Here is a 17,457-nt window from a genome sequence, read left to right as displayed (position 1 = left end):
AATTTATTTAAGCAGCCGCCGATGGTGGCAACCTTGGCGTAAAAAGGCGAATGATAATATTGATGTATAAAAAAAAAGATTGATTAATACCATCGACAAAAATTTTTAAGCAGCCGCCGAAGAAGCCAACATTGGTGTAAAAAGGCGAATGATAATATTGATATATAAAGAAAAACATTGATTAATACCGTTGCTAAATTGTTTAAGCAGCCGCCGAAGGCGGCAACCCTGGCGCAAAAAGGCGAATTGCGTAAAAAGGCGGACCAGCTGGTCGCCGCAGGCGACTAGTTTAAAATAAAATGACTCGTTACTACTTAAGAAAAAGTACCCACAACATAACTGTTATTGGATGATAATGGGAGATTTACCTATCCCCCTGGTTTATGCACCTGGAATTTTATTCCTATGGAGTGTTTCAGAGATATTCATATATCATTTCGCATAATTCATCCTGGGGTCATGCAGTTATTCTTTTCATGACCAGTTCCACGCCAAACTCCAGCTAAAGCCAAAGAATTGGCAGAACTGCTCCTTTTGAAATTAATTTCGCTAACGTCAAATTAATATAATTAAAAATTAATCAGGAACAAAAAAAAAAAAAAACTGTTAACTGTGAATTGTTCAAAGATAGATATATTTCAGAAGAATACACTTTTAAAACTACAGGATGCATTCGGCACCTTTCAGGGGAGAAACGCTTGTTCACCAGCGGTACCCAATACGGAGCCGAAATGGCACCTCTAAATAGGGTGAAAAACAGGCGCCTTTTAAAAAATAGAAATCCAGAGTGAAAAAAAGGAACCTTCGGTGAGAGAAACGGCACCCTTACTACAGATCCTCCCCCCTCCCCCGTATTGTGTGCGTTTTTGAATACAGTTGTGTGTGTGTGTGTTTTTTTAATTATTATTTATGATATTCTACGTTTTGGACATTTTTCGCATTGAACTTGGTACTGGAAATGATTAAAACATGTAATTACAGCATTTGATCATATTTCAGAGTTTTCAACATAGTAAGGAAGTGCTCATTGCTTTAATTCATCTGATCGTGTTCTAACTCAGTGTTTCTCAACATCTTTTGACCTACGGGAGCGGTAAAAGCAAATGAAAAACTTTGCGGACCAGTGAAATCTTTATCGTTTTCTGAAAAATTCATAAAATACATAATATTAAGAATATTAATAATAATAACTCTGGGGCCGTTAAAAACATGTGAAAAAATTTCAGAGTTTTGATAAGTTTTTTTATTTACAAAAAGTAATGTTAAAAATTAATAAAATAATAAATATCTACCCCTTTACTTGGAATTAAAGATCTGTCACAAATACGTTATAACTTAAAGACGAGTAATTATTTAAATAATGTGAAAAATTATACATTTACTAAAACATGACGCATTCCGAAAATGAAGCATAACTGTACTTACGGATTGATTACATGAAGAGCCAAAAATATTCAGATATATTACAGTTACGGAAAAACAAAATCGTTTCATAAACGTTAATCAAGAGTAACAAAATGAAATGCACATGAAGTTTTTCGACAGTAAAAAAAAAAAAAACAAAAGAAATTTCTAAAGCTATCGAGACATTAACCGCTAACAGGAAATGATTCTAACACTTGAATGAAAGAGCAAAAAAAAAAAAAAAAAGAGCTAGACTGAGAGAGATTTTTTTTTACTAGCTTTCTGTTATAATCTACGAAGTACAAGAATCATTTTTATTAAGGTTCTCACTTGTTGATTATTGATAACCTTATTACCGGTGGATTTTTTCCTTTTTTTTGTGATTAATAAAAGCTGCTTTATTGAGTACTCAAGAAAATAATGAGAGATTTTTAGTAGCGTTTTGAATGATGGAAATTTTACGATAGTAACGGTAAACTGAAACTAAAAGACAGTAACGGTAACTGAAAAACAATAAATGCACTTTTAAACACTTTAACTACGTTTGAAAGCCCTAAAAGCTACAAAGTGATCAAAAGCTGTACTTACTTGTAATTTCGGATAATTAATCCTAGAAAAGTTGTGTTTTAATCCAATAGTGTACTTCATTCAATATGAAAGACACATAAACGCAATCATCATTTGTCCGCCATATTGAGGTGGTTGAATGTATGTCTTAAGCAAAAGCGCATGCGCAATGAGTCTTTCTGTGATTTAATGCTGTTTCGGCTCCTCTGCTCTATTTCCTGACTTGTATTGCACCTTCAGGCACCATGCTTTCACCTTAGAGGGCATATATTTACTCGTCTGGTACCCCTGGTTCTAACAGTGTATCATATACGTATGATTCAGAACTTTAATTATATGTTTTGCAGTTAACAATTTGGACTGCATAACGATTTTTTCCCAAATTTCACTTATAATTTTTATGCATGTTTAAATATTTTTATATTGAGCTTGAGCAAGTAAGTATAGTAATTGATAGCAAAGATAAAGAATAACTAAGTGTAATGTGAAAAGACTGTTATGCAGTTGCTAAACTGTTACTACTTAAGTACTACATGTAACACATAATAATACTCTAGCATACCGATCGATATTTAAGAAAAAAAAATGCCTTTCAACCCTGTTTATTCGGATGACTCTTTTTTCTTTGCTTTACAATATTGAACTCAGTTGCATTGTTTTTGTCCAAGAGAAATAGGAAAATAAATTCCGAAGTTTAACAATTATAATGAGCTAAGCCTGACTATGAGTATAACTTATGTGACTTTTGTTGAGCAAAGGTACTGAACACAATTCGCATATGTATGAATATTTGCACATTATTCCATTATTCCAATCAATATTTCTTTGTTTCGGATTCCAGCCGATGTTCTGTACGTTTTTTGCACTTCTTTTAAAAAAAATTGACTATGAAAAATAATATTTAGCTCTACTTGCAATGTTAAGTTACAGAAATGTTTAATATTACATCTAGTCAAAATTATAAAGGGTCTGAAACATTATATTTCATATTATTTCGCATTTACTTGGAGATAAGTTTTCTTGTTTTGATGCAGAGAAAGATATGAAACATTGTTTCAAGGTTAAGAATAAATAAATAAATAGATAAATAAATTATATATATATATATATATATATATATATATATATATATATATATATATATATATATATATATATATAATAATTTCCTTCTGATTTTACCATTTCAGAACATACAAGAATTTTCAAATTTTCAAGCAGCATAATACCTTGAAAGTCTGTTTTTACGTTTCCCGTCCTTCGAATATATACATATATAGGGTGTCCCAAAAGGTCGTTTTCAAACTTAACATGCTGATCTGTCATATCGTGATGAAGAAGATTTACATAGGAACATGTATTCGCAAACGCAATGCTGGCGCACTACATGCACACTAAGTCAGACACTATCGGATGCACAACATGTCGCATATCTATTACACAAAGACGGTTTTACACAACATTTTAGTTTTTAAGGAAAGCTTAAAGCACAGAGTTGCTAAAATTTGCGTCCCAACAGCTCTCATAATCACGTTGCAACGACATCGCAGCGATCGGTGAAATCTTGTCAGATCGGTGAAATCTTGAATCGTTATTACGACGGTCCGTACTTTGTCGTTGCGACGCATGTATGACAGCTAAAGTCAGAAAATTTCAACAACAGCTATAAGCCTTTCTTGAATACTAAAATGTTGTGCAAAATCGTCTTTGTGTAATAAATAAGGGACATGTTGTGCATCCGTTAGTGTATGACTTTGTATGCATGTAGTGCGCCAGCATCGTGTTTGCGAACGTATGTTACGATGTAAATCTTGTTCATCATGATATGACAGATCAGCATGTTAAGTTTGTAAACGACCTTTTGGAACACCCTGTATATGCAATGTGTCTTAGTTAAATGTTTCAGGAAGTCTTAAGAAGGGTAGGATGCATCCTGACGACATTATATAGCAATGGAGTCTGAAATGATTTCAAGGCCCGAGAAAGTTTTTATATGCGGGGAATATTCCAGACTGTTCGAAGTTCCATGCGCTGAAAGTGTGAGGTGTGTATTGTAGCCGATGGAAAAAAATTCGAACACTTACTTTGACCCATGTACCTACTGCTTTTTTACGTGTAAAATTAAAACGAATTTTCACTCTCTTTCTTTATGATGGTTCTATGTACATCACCGTTTCAGGAAAGCATTTCTACCCCCCACATTGCTATATGATTTCTAGCCGTCAGGATGCACCCTACCCTTCTTAGGAATTCTGAAACACTTAACATGGCCGTAATTAAACGACCCTAATTTAAATTTGTCTAACGACGAAACTATTGCTCATAAATTAACAACATTTTGTGTGGAGCATAATGAAGGATTGGAAATTCATTTGAGCGAATAGTAATAATAATAATAAAAGCCATTTCAATGTTACTAAACTTTCAGAATATTTGACAGCATACAAGAGAAACACAATAACAAAACTTGAAGTTAAAGTTTTGACCATTTGATGAAATACGAACGTTTAAAGCATTTATTTTTTCACTGCGCATGAGCGAACGATAGCATTCTATAGCCTTCATAACCCAAAGCCCAGATAGATCCTGCAACTCATAAAAAATTCCACCACGTGACCAGCAACGTCGTTAGTTTAAAATTTGCATACTCACAGCACATCTTACTGTGTCCCGAACTTATGCTAATTTCTATATTTCCTTGCCTTCCATTTTGTAGTGGCTAACGCTGCTATTGTCATCCGTCCTTAGCAATTGTCTACCAGTGTGTGTATCGCTTGAGCAAGTCGGGAAACTTTTGAGGGTGCTTGGTCAATTCAAAAAAGTATTGGCACGAAAGCGCAAATCCAAAAGATCTGATAAAATATAAATGTTTTTTTTTAATCTATAGGCTGTATCTAAGAAAGCTTAGTTATCACTGAAAAGTGCAAAATATAATTAGTACATGATTTATTGGTTACAACACTCAACAATTGTAGTTAATCTTAAAATCTTCATACGAAGGTTAATTCTGAAGCTGTCAATAAAATTAAAATTAAAAATTGAGCCAAGAAATGTTGGTAAAGCTATTGGTACAAAGCTGTATACCTCCGCATTTTGTGTAAAACTTGTTCCAGACGTACATGTACCTGACTTCTCTCCGCAGTATAGTGCAATATTTTTGTTGAAATTTTTAAGATGAAATTTAAGATTTATTATTGTGGAAATTTTTCGGAATTAAATTATTTCATTTTTTATAAACTCTGAAATTAAGTTGAGGTGTCACCCGGGAGGAGGGGGGACCCCCCCCCCCCAAAAAAAAAGTGTTTTGACTTAGCAAACAATTTTTTTTCTCCCAAAAATATTTCTCTCACTCTTCTCTGTGCTTTCAAAAATTGAAAGCACAGGATTTGAACAACATCTATTTGTTAAACATTAAAGGGGAGCAAATTAAACCTTTTCATTTTTTTAAAATGGGATTTTTAAGTAATCTTACTTTAGAAATCGCAACTATTTTATAATTTGATTTTTAAATTGAATTTCTAACGTTGTATGCGTCTTAGGTGTACAATAGAATACAACGCGAAAATTTCATAAAAAGGAACTTATATTTCAATCTCTGTTTAATGTTTTTCCCCCTTCCCATAGGGGGGGGGGGAGGTGATTTGAAAAACCAAAAAAATAAATAAAAAAGCCGGAGTTGGAGTCGGATTGGGACGTTTCAAAATCCTGTAGTCGGAGTCGGCCATTTTTCTTCCGACTCCGCAGCCTTGCTAGCAACAACTAGATCTGATCTATGAGTCCATGTATTCTTGCAAAAGTCAATCACTACAAGTGGAGTGATATTAAGTCTTCCTCGAAACTTAGACTCAAGCAGCTGACGACAGCTTTTGGATGAAAAAGTATCCGAGACAAACATGACATTGACTTTCGCAAAATTTAGCCTTATTTGTAGTCATCAGAATATCAGAGCGAGACCAAAGAAATAAATGAATCGTGTATAGTAGATAGTTTGAAATCCTTTTCCTAAAATATCTTTTCTTCTAGTAGCTCACATCTTTTGCATAAAAAAAAGGATTTCTTGTAACTCTGTAGCATGTGTATGCAATTTTTAATGTGGTGTCTACTTTCAATGTTGAATTTTAGCTATCAGTTTAGAGAACTTAACTTTTAGTTAACTTCTATATAAAAAGGAAAAAGACTCACTAAATTCAATGCTTCAACTGGTGACCATTCAATAGAACAAAAAAAAAAAAAAAAAAAAAAAAAAAAAAAAAAAAAAAAAAAACATTTGCTTTACATAGATTCTGATTTTTAGCGGGTACAAACGTGAACGAATACATTTTATTTCTATACAATATTGAACCCAAATTGAGAATGCGGTGGTGCGCCCTTACTCTTAGAGGGGGGGGGGGGAGCACCCGTGAAATAATGAACTAAGAATTACAGAAACTTGGACAACCTCTTAATGCATCAATGTTTGTGAGAATTTCCACACCGTGAAAGAAATGAAAAATTCTAAATAAAAGTCATGCCATTAATGGCACGCTTCTTAAAGTAAACATACTTTTTGCAGTAACGCAATTTTTTCAGATAGATGGGAGCAACTTAGAACAGCCAAGTATTACGATAGAAAAAGTAAGGAATAATTTATTGATTAAACAACTCAATCCAAGCATCAAATAAATACTATTAATACCAAGTCGTGTGATAAATCATCAAAAAAAAAAAAAAAAAAACGGCGCATTAAATTTTATATCCCTGTCAAACATTTCATCGTAGCGAGCGCGCTACATCGCGTCTTGGGTTTCCGCGAAGTCATAAGGTATATTTTAGTCGAAAATACGTCAATGTGAACACGTAATTACTTTGATAAGAGGATTAAGAGAAAGAAAAATATCTGCATTGCGTTTAACCTGAGCTTGTTTTAAGAATCTGTTCAAATATACTCTATAAAATGGGCATTAAAGCTATTCAGTGACGTCTTTCGTGAAAAGGAATAAAACAACAATGGATGAATCTTTCTCCTCGACTTACACGAGAGAAACTTTTATGACGAACTATGAAAACAATGCATTTCCTATATTACAAATTATACCATTGTTGAAACAATTTTGTACTTTAATGTAGACATAAGATTAATTTTTTTCGGTATTTTATTCATTGTATGGTTCCTTTTATAAGTTACTTTTAATTACGCGTGACAATCAGTTTTCCCGACGCAATTTTCTGCCTGTTACCCAAATGTATGAGTTTCTTTGTTCTATTTCTTCCACAAAAATACGTATTACTTCGCAACAGAATGACCATATCTTTCTTTTATTGTTGTCTATAACATACTAAAATTTTTAATTTAGCTTTTTTTTGTGTTTAAGTAGAACTTCAACTAAAATTTCGTTGCTTATTTGCTTTGTACTTATTTACTACCTTTATGTTATTTTATTTGCAAAATCATTCCAATCGTGTAATAAAAGCATGCTTGGAGCCCTTATAATGGTAAAAATATCAAGTAGCTGGCACGTAATCATTATCACTTCATATCACTGAAAAAGAAGGAAGTTGATGGACTCAATTTTTGCATGCAGACCAGATTACTGCCGTGTGCAGGTAAAGGGCAGTAACTGCTAATTTTTCGTTTTTCATTTTTTTTGCATTTTCGTCATCTATTGTACGTTATCTTTGTTGTACAAGCTAGCTTATTTGGTTTCCGCTGGAAAAAAAAGCGCGAAAAAAAACGTCTAATTCCAAAATTTTCCTATTAGTACGGTAAAAATAGGGGTCGGACCCAAACATCTAAAAAAAAAAAGTTTAAACCTGTTGCAAATTGTTTATTACCCTCCCAATAAGAACAGGCAAAAAGTCCCACCCCATTGTGCGTCGGGTTTCGGAATGGGGGGAATCTAAAAATTGCTGCTTTGAGCTTTTTTTCGGAATTTTTAGAGTAAATTTCAAGAGGGAATATTATGTCATACTAAATTTAAAAGCATGAAAATAAAGGTGTTTGCCCCCCCCCCCCAAGACAGATGACACAACCCACCAATACTACAGAGCCTCCCTATCCCCGTAAAACGATGCAGTACCCCCGTCCCTCCCTCCATGCATTTCAAGTGGAAATATTATTTTATGCAAAGTTAAAGTTAGTAATCAAGTATGTCTATCCTCCAAGTGCGATGGTGCCCCTCCTCCCAAAGCTACAGCCCCCCCCCCGAAATAAAATAATACGTCAATCCAACCCCCCCCCCCCTTCTTTCCATTTTAAGTAGAAGTATTATTTCATGTAAATTTAAAATGCATTAAACCAGGATTGTCCACTCCACCAGAACAGTATCTCACCTCCCAAAACGAAATAATATACTTAAAGATACCTCCCCCCCTCTGATGACACATTTGATTAAATGGTCAGAAAAATTATGTTGAACTGGTTTTTTCCCCCTTCTATTATATTGCTTTTTTGCAGTACTTAAAAGCAAAATTTTTAGTTTGCGTTATAACATGCATGCCTCAAATACGTCATCAGATTGAGGTAAAAAATCTCCATCAGAATTGGAGTTTTCAAATTATTTCTCCTAAGCTTGTAACAAAAAGTCTTCGTTATCAAGATCTTTTTTGGAATCTAGATCCTCGGCAAAATCGTTATTGTTGCAATTATGTCTAACACAGTTTGCGTATATAGTTGAGCACTTCAGTCCACCTTCAGGCTTATCAAACATTCATTTTTCCAATGAACCCCTCAAAGCAAGCACAAGATATGAGACGAAGAAAGTCTTCTAGAGCGGAAGGTTTGGCTGTTGTAATAGGACGCAGATGTTTTTGTGGTGCTTTCTCCTTCTTTGCAACCATCAAAAATGGCACTCGCTTTCCCATACTTACAAGTGACATATACACTGCATTGCTGGCATATTTCCTTGAAGCTTGCAGATCATTAGCACCAAAAAAAAAAAAAAAAAAAAACATGATCGAGAAGGTATCTTTCATCTATAACATATATGACACCAGCTGTTTGTTTTGTGATGGTGGCGTGGATGGATCTTTTGCTTCAGGGGGGGGGGGATAATAACACTATAACCATACAGGTTTTCTTTCCTTCTGAAAGCAGATTCATCTAATACTGATGGAGGATCAGTGCACAACTCGTACTAGAAGTTTTTAGCAATTTGTAGTTCCATCTTTTTTATTGTTCATACCATTCGGTGTAAAAGATGGTTTGGGCTTACACATCTCTACACATAGAAACTACGCGGCGAGCAACACCACTACCAGCTTGAGTCAATACCCGTAGAGAGGAAAGAGCAGTATTTAGCATTCTACTGTTGTATTGCTCATGGCTCTCATCAAGACTTCTTCTATCGTTGAATCACTACAGGTTCTGGACCACCTAAATTTTTTACTGCGTTGGGTAGCTGATGTGACACCTTTATCAATTTTTTTATAGCATAATGTACTCGAAAGTTTCAGGTAGTGTTCTAAGTATATGTTCGCATTTTTAGCATAATTCACTTAACCGGCTGCTTAAAAGAGAGGCGGCTAAGTGTTTGCAAACGCGAATCCCCACCAACTTGAGGGGTGCAGAATTGCAGCATTGCCCGTCTCACTCTTGGCAATTTCGGATTATCCCCCCTTACGGTAACGGCAAAAGATTATAGAAAAGTTGAGGTAAATTAAATAAGAAGAAGGAGGTAAACTTCAGTCAATTTGGACTTTTTTTATGCTGCACGGGGATTTTGTTCTAGATATCACCCCAGCGCTCTAAACAGTTAAATAACTCCAGTCACAACTAAATTGGTTACTGAACTCGCTTAGATCTTTTAGAATTATCCTTCTGGCATTACTATATCATTGTGTGGCATTTTGTACTTCGGAAAAGTTAAAAATCAGTGAAATTTTTTCATGAACTTCACTGCAATCGTTGGTTTTAGAATGGAAATTCATGGCTCTCCCTCCCCCCAAAGCGATGGCGCACCCATGAAGTGTGACGGAGCACCCATCCAGAATAAAAGCCCTCAAAAAAGAAAGAAATACCCCTTGAAAAAAAATGAAAAAACTGCCTTAAAAATTCCAATGACGCAATCTGCGCCATGGACCCCCCCCCCCCCCCCCACCTGTACACCCCGGTTAATTAGCATTTTTTTCTATGACAGGTTATTATTTTACTATTATAGAGTGATTTCTGCGACTTTTGAGTATTTTTTTTAAGTAATAGAAACTATTTTTATTTAAAAAGAGGATTCGCCCTCCCCTTTTCTCCCAAAACCCGATGCGCAAAGTGCTGGGACTTTTTACCCCTTCTTGCTGGAAGGGTAAGAAGTAATTTGCAACAGGTTTCGACTTTTTTTTCTATGTTTGGGTTTGGCCATTTTTTTGCCTACTTTTACTGTACTATATTGTTAGTGTTGAATCCACCACATATTTCTTCAAATATCTCGAAAACTCGTTTCTGCACATACTGCCGTTTACCTGCACAAGGCAGATTATAGGGCAGTAGTTTCAGCTATTCAAATCTCAGATTTTTGTGGAAATGGGGAATATTTGCTATTTCAGTAGGTTTATAAATTTTAGAGCAGCTTACTGGAAGATGCCGTAACAAGCAAAAGAGTAAAAAGCTTTATGAGGGCTAATGATTTTTGCTGATGTTTGAAAAATTGACTAGGACCAGCCTATTTGGGCCCAGAGCCTGTTGCTGAAAATCACTATTGCATTTGTATTTGCTTATGAAAATCATTTATGCTAGAAACACAAGAAATGTGTCTATTTCTTAGGAATAATGCACTCTATAAGATGCCATTATTAAAATTTTGTAAAGGGGTTCGTCTACACTTTATCATGAGTATCAACTGAAAGAATTTCAATTACTTTGTATTTCTTTGCATTTATTTCTTTTACAAAAGTTTATTGCCCTTATTAAACAGTAGCTCAAGTCATAATATCATGACTAATTACTATATTTCAAATACTACAAGTCTTTGTACTTCGCCTCAGAAACAGTAACCTTTATGCTAACTAACTATCTGAGCTACGCACTATTAGTAGTTGGTTGTGTTAGCTACGAAGCTAAGCTACCATAGCTGTGTTAGCTTCGTAGCTATCTGAGCTTTGGTTTTCTTTTTATGAATTTAAAAATATTTTTTTGTTTCTTTAGCAAAAGTAAATTTCCTTCATTAAACATTCATGCTAGTCATAATTTCATCCCTCATCATTTCAAGTACTAATCACTCAGATATGAAAATATTTGCGTCTATGGAGAACAAATAAATATTAAGTCATTGTTATTAATGCACGAAAATTGCGAGATTACTGCAATCGAAACTTTTTCTGAAATGATAATTGAGTTTCTTCAAAAGCCCCAAAACACGTAGATTGGCTTCTCTAAATTTGTAACATTAAATGCTAATAAAGACAACTGGCTATTAAGCAGTTTTTTTGTAAAACATTCGCATCGGCGTTTAATATTTTGAATTTAAATCAGCAATAATATTCTGCTAAATAATTTTGCAGTCAGAAAAAAAAAACCACACACACACAATTCCAATGCCGTAGAAAAACAGTAGGCTTTGATATATTTCTTCAGTTAAAAACAATTTTTTTTTCTGTTTTTGAAGCTGTAATTCCTAAAAAAATATTTTAAAATTGAAAAAAAAAGCGCTTTTCATAACTTTTGAAAAAAAAAAAAAACATAAATTTTACGATGAAAAATGAAATACATACTTTTAAACTTATACATAATAATGCTTCCAAAAAAAGGAACTGTGATTTAGGTGTTTTGATAGATTTTTTACTGATATATTTGCACTTGTAGTCACCTCCACCAGCTGGATAAATCGCCTAGCTTTATCACGTTATTCAAAAACGCGTGCAAAGTTGACATTTGCTTCACTGAAACCTTTTTAGTAACAAGCATCCGTTCACAACCCAAATATTTTCTACAAATTCAGTCATCCGAGAACGAGATGAATAGTTAAATGTAGGGTGTTATATATTATGTAAAGCGTAGGATTATTTTTTTTAATTCCTATCTAGCTTTAAAGCTTGATTTATGCCTACTTAGTTAATGTCTACAAATGATGTCGCGATTTAAGGAGGAGAGGGGGCTCGTGAAATTGTGATAGTTTGAAAAGGGGAGGAAGGCGGTAACAAAAGTGTGATTCACGCATTAAAAAAAAAAGAAGAAATTTTAAAAAAATAGCTTGACGTCTGATAAAGGGTGCAAAGTGAAGTGTGACATTTTGTGAAAAATGGGGGGGGGGGGGGGATCGAAACTGTTGAAAAAAATGTTCATGACTATTCAATGAAACACCAAATTCTCATTCTATAGCTTGGGAAAATGAACTCACTGATTGCTTAAATAGAATTTGAGCCTAAATTGCTCTTTTTCAAAATAAGAAAAGTGATAGCACTTATCTGAGGAGCACAAATATCATTTAACATACGGTTGCATTCCGTTCTGAGATGCAGAAAAAAGAAAAATTACAGCTCTAACATAATTGACGAAAGTACTGGAGAAACGAATGAACTACGTGCTTCACAACTCATTTATTGTTGAGATAAAAAAGATCAAAGCAAGTGATCAAACGTGCGGCTAACTTGTTGCACAGCTCACAATGGCGGATGAAAGGTTAATTCTGATTGGTGGTTTTATACACTTTTTGCTGGAAATGTGCATACGGTGAATGTTCTAACTGGGTAATATCAGAAGGTATGCTATACAGGCTCGCAGCAATTAGTGTTAGAGTTTCATACTTGCTTGATGCTGTACGCCTTTCGAATTTAGTTGTTTACTGTGCCTCTCAGACAGGAATTCAAACATATGTTTCATAGTGATTATTGTTCGTCAGGATAGTTACTATCATTCCCCTTATTTTATGAAATTGATTTAGACTTCCTAAGTGCAGTTGATATATAATTTATGAGGTGAATTTATGAGCCTGATATTTTAACGGCAAATTAATGACGAATTTTACAATGCACAAAAACTTCGTTTTTGGCTATATTCGAGCAAAAACTTTAACAATTAATGAAACAATAATAATATTATAATTATTACCGAAAAATGATGTTTTGAAACCGGAACGAAACTTTCCAATCATCCAAAAAAAAAAAAAAAAAAATCTCAAAAATTTATGGTACGGTATTTTGAGTTGGCATTTTTGAAGTGATAACTTCTTATGGGAGGGTAAACCGATTTGTGATGTAACGCGTAACGACGCAAGTCTCGTCTGGTATTCCTTTCGTTCGCGCATACGACAGAAACGCGCATGGTCGGGGAAATTTTGTTTCTTTACTAATACAATATAATACCAATAACATTGTAAACAATATATATTCAAAATAGCATTTAATCTTTAAATTTATTTTCAAAACAAAAACATTTTGCAATTAGTTATACTAAAAATATCTCGCTTCATTTAGGGTTTTGAACTGTGATAAGGTGTACATATTTTAAACGAACGTCATCCCCGCAGACTCCGCAACGTGGGGGTTGGGGACGGCCGAGAAAACAAAAATAGTAAATAAACATTTAATTTGTTCATCACAGAGTAAAATCTGAAATGTTTCGTAAGTTCGAGCGTTTTTTCTGATAAACGAAATATTTAGAAACGACGCGTCATTTAATCTATCGATTTTGCACCGACATCAAAACTTATGTTTAAAAGTAGTCTGAATGGTGATCAAAGAATAAAATTATTTTTCATTTAGAGCAATTTTGAAGTCGGTTCTGTTTTTTTTTAAATAAAAATCTAACCAGCAAGCACCTTTCTCTCTCTCTCTCTCTCTCTTACGTATTCAAACGTTCAATATTTATTTACAAACCATTACTTTAGGGCTATTCAAATGGAAGTCGTTAGTATAGCAAAAAGAAATCAGTTTCCTCTAGTGTCAGCGAGCGCAATGAGTATTCATAAATCGCAAGGAGGAACTTTTAGTGAAATTGTTTATGAATATGAAAAATCACACCCACAACAATTACTTTATGTTGCTTTATCTCGAGTATCTACAATAGAGGGTCTCTTCATTATTACGCCGAATAATGATTTCACTTTCTACCATGGAAAAAGAAACGCTACGTCATTAACAGCATTATAAGAAGAATTTCAAAGATTATCTCTAAACGCATTAATAACTATTGATCAAAGTATCGTTGAGTTCATTTCAAATGAAAGAGGAATATAACTTTTTTCAATTAATTGTCAAAGCCTTAATGCTCATAGTCTCGATCTTATTGATTCGGTCTCTCAACGCTGTAATATTCTTTTATTATGTGAAACATGGCTTGAAAATGATGATACTAAAATTATTCCACATATTGTGCAATTAAAGCGTCAAAATATAAGAGTAGGAAGCGTAGCAGTTTATCAGAATGATCTTGATTGAATAAATATTGTCACTTCAAATATAGGATTACATGTTAATAATGCTACAAGCTTTAATACGGTTACACAAAACGATATTGGTGAAATGTGTATAGTGGAATGCCTCAATGAAGCAAAGCAACAAATTATTATTGCCAACACATATGTATATATCCAAACAAAAGTATTGTAAGTATTATCCAATTTATTCATAAACAGCTTTTAAATTATACACAAGAAGGTTCTGCTTTAGTTAATGAAGATTATTATACAATTCCTTTAATTTTAACCCTAGATTTTAATGTTAATTTTGCTTCTGATCGAGCTAAAAATTTAGTATCGTTTCTACAATTCAAATTACACTTACAAATGATTAATAAGCCAGATGAAGCCACTACAAGTCACGGAACTGTACTTGATGCAATCTTTGCAAGATTTTTAGATAACATTCAATGCAAAAACTTCGTTGCTTATAGCTACCATAAGCCAATTGTTACTTTCATAGGATTAAATAATGATAATAATTTAATAATATGAAAGTTATCACTTCTGCCGAGCGTCCCGTGACTCACTTTTTTTTTTTTAAAAAAAGGCAATACCACGAGGATTTGAGAAATTTATTTTTGTCATTCTGGGTACAAAACTGGTTTATAAACAAGGTAATGCATGGAACGCCAGATAATCTCACTTTTTCATCATCTGAAAAACTTTGCCTTTAAGGACATTTTTTTCCCTGTTCTATGCCTAAGAATAGTACATATATATTTTTTATTAGGCACAGACTTACACAATAGTATACCGCATTGGAATTTACGTATTTTTCAAATTAGGTCATAAAAAATGAATAGTTTCTTAAGACATCATGGATATTAAGCTTTAAGGGGTGAATCGGTGCACAGACTTTTACTTTGTTGTAGCGATTCTTCCAGCAGGTTACAGCAGCGGTTTAATTATATAGCAATATTTTTACATCATATATGGAAATAGATGTATTCAGGTGCCCAATGAGGGGGTGGGCAAAGGGTTTGGTGATCTATCCCCAAAATTCCTGTTTCAAGCAAAAGTGCTAATCCTAGTACGGTGGTTTATACGCATGTAAGAAATGTTTGACGAACTGAAAGAAAATTCTGCCTGCGCTAGTGCTTGTATGTATGGTAAATCAGACTTCTTCAAACTTGTGAAAAGGAAAAAAACGAAAAGAAAAAAAAAACAGAAAAGAAATTGCAGAATTTGTTCAAAATTATCGTCCAAAGATTCCAAAACCATTTTTTTTATTCAAAAGACTATGGAGCGACGTTCACTAAGATATGGGAAAATTTTACAATAGGGTCTCCAAAACCTGGAAATACAAGAAACAGAGACGGAGGCAGCGTTCCTTCTATGTGTCTCAAAGAAATTTAGTCGAATGACAACATTCAAACCTCTGATCTTTTCTAGAACATTACCTTCGTGAACAATATGAGTGTACTGAATTTGTTTAATCTTCATATTTCTCAGTTCAAATATAACAATAAATTCCTGTCTTTATTGAGTTCAAAGTTGTTATTGAATTGTCTCCCATGCATGTTCACCCCTCCCCCCCCCTGCTTGTATCGTAAATAAAGGTTTTGTTTATTAGCAATTATCAGTTTCTATTTGCCCCCATCATTATTATTTGCTTTTTTAAGCTACATTAATGACTAAATCGGAATTAAAACGATTTTAACACGGATTTACCCCGAGCTGCGAAGTGAATCAAACACCGCTAAAAATTAGATATACAAATAAAAAATTTTCAAAATTTATTTTTGCTTTTGCTGAAAACTGCAAGAACAAAACAAGATCAAAGTTTCTAGGCCAAAAATAAAGTTTTAAAAAAATTAAAACTTTTCTTATGTTTAAAGTTGAAAAGTTTCAATTCATTCCATTTTACGGTAATAAGAAATATGTAATAATCATATGACAAATAAAATGTACGAAATATGTTCATTGCTCAGTATCCATGCTCTTTATTAACAACTGGGCTCCGAAAGTGTTCCCATTTGGGACAACCCTTAAAGAACTAGAACATTACATGGCACCCAATTCCATCGATTGGATATGAACATACTGAAAGCAATGAACATTTCACGGCAGAACTCGCCTCTCCCTGCAACACCCTAACATGCTGCGGCACTCACTTTAGGAACCACTATACTATCCGATAAAATCTAAACATCGAAATGGTTAACTTTTTCTTACACATTCAGTTATTTCCAACCATTTCAAGAACAAAGAAGCATCAAACAAAGACTCGATACTTTCTCCATTACGGAATTAAAATTTTTTCTGGCCTTGGTGAATGAAAGTGACAAGCAAACAAAGATTGGTAGAGAAAACAAGTGTTTAGAGGTTTTACGAGAAAAGGAAAATATATATTAACATTGATACACTCAGTGCTTTGAGGTCACATATTCTCGAAACTTGCCCGCATATCAATTAATGATTTGAATAAATTTATTTCAATTCCTTGAGGACACATGTTTTCCTTTGTTAAATATACTAATAATTTGAAATAAGAAAAACAAGAACTCATATTTAACATTTAATGATACAATGATAATTCAGGGGGGGGGGGGGGGGTTAAGGTTTGTCTTCTTTTCATCAGTTTACTTTCTGTAAGACGTAAAAAAATAAATAAATAAATAGAGATAAAAATTATTATTAATATTCAAGTACATTGATTAATATTGAAGTCTTATTTCAATATTAATCAATCTGTATTTGAGTATTGATAAAAGTTTTTATCTTTTTCTATTAAATAATTTATTGACTAGTTGCTTCAACTGGTTTTTTTTTCTAAAATTGAAATGATTGCTTTTACGCTAGCTGTATACATTGAAAAATCCGACGCTATTTGTCCCAAATTTGAAATGAAAATTTGCTTACAAGTGCTACACCATTATTACTTTTGTTCCAGCTGTATACAGTGACAAATCTAACATTGCTCTTACCTCAATTTTGCAATAAAAATTTCATCGACTTGTTTCGTTTTTCGAGACAAGAAAATGGAACTATGAAATAAAAAAAGTTAGTTTCCTCGAACAGCCTCACTGAATTACTTACTCGCAGTGCCATAGTTGAAATATATATATATATATATATATATTTGGATAAACTCACTTTGTTGTACTGTAGATATCATAGT

This window comes from Uloborus diversus, chromosome 3 (genome assembly GCF_026930045.1).
Source record: "Uloborus diversus isolate 005 chromosome 3, Udiv.v.3.1, whole genome shotgun sequence".
Classification (NCBI taxonomy): Eukaryota; Metazoa; Arthropoda; class Arachnida; order Araneae; family Uloboridae; genus Uloborus; species Uloborus diversus.
This window is presented reverse-complemented; position numbering follows the sequence as displayed.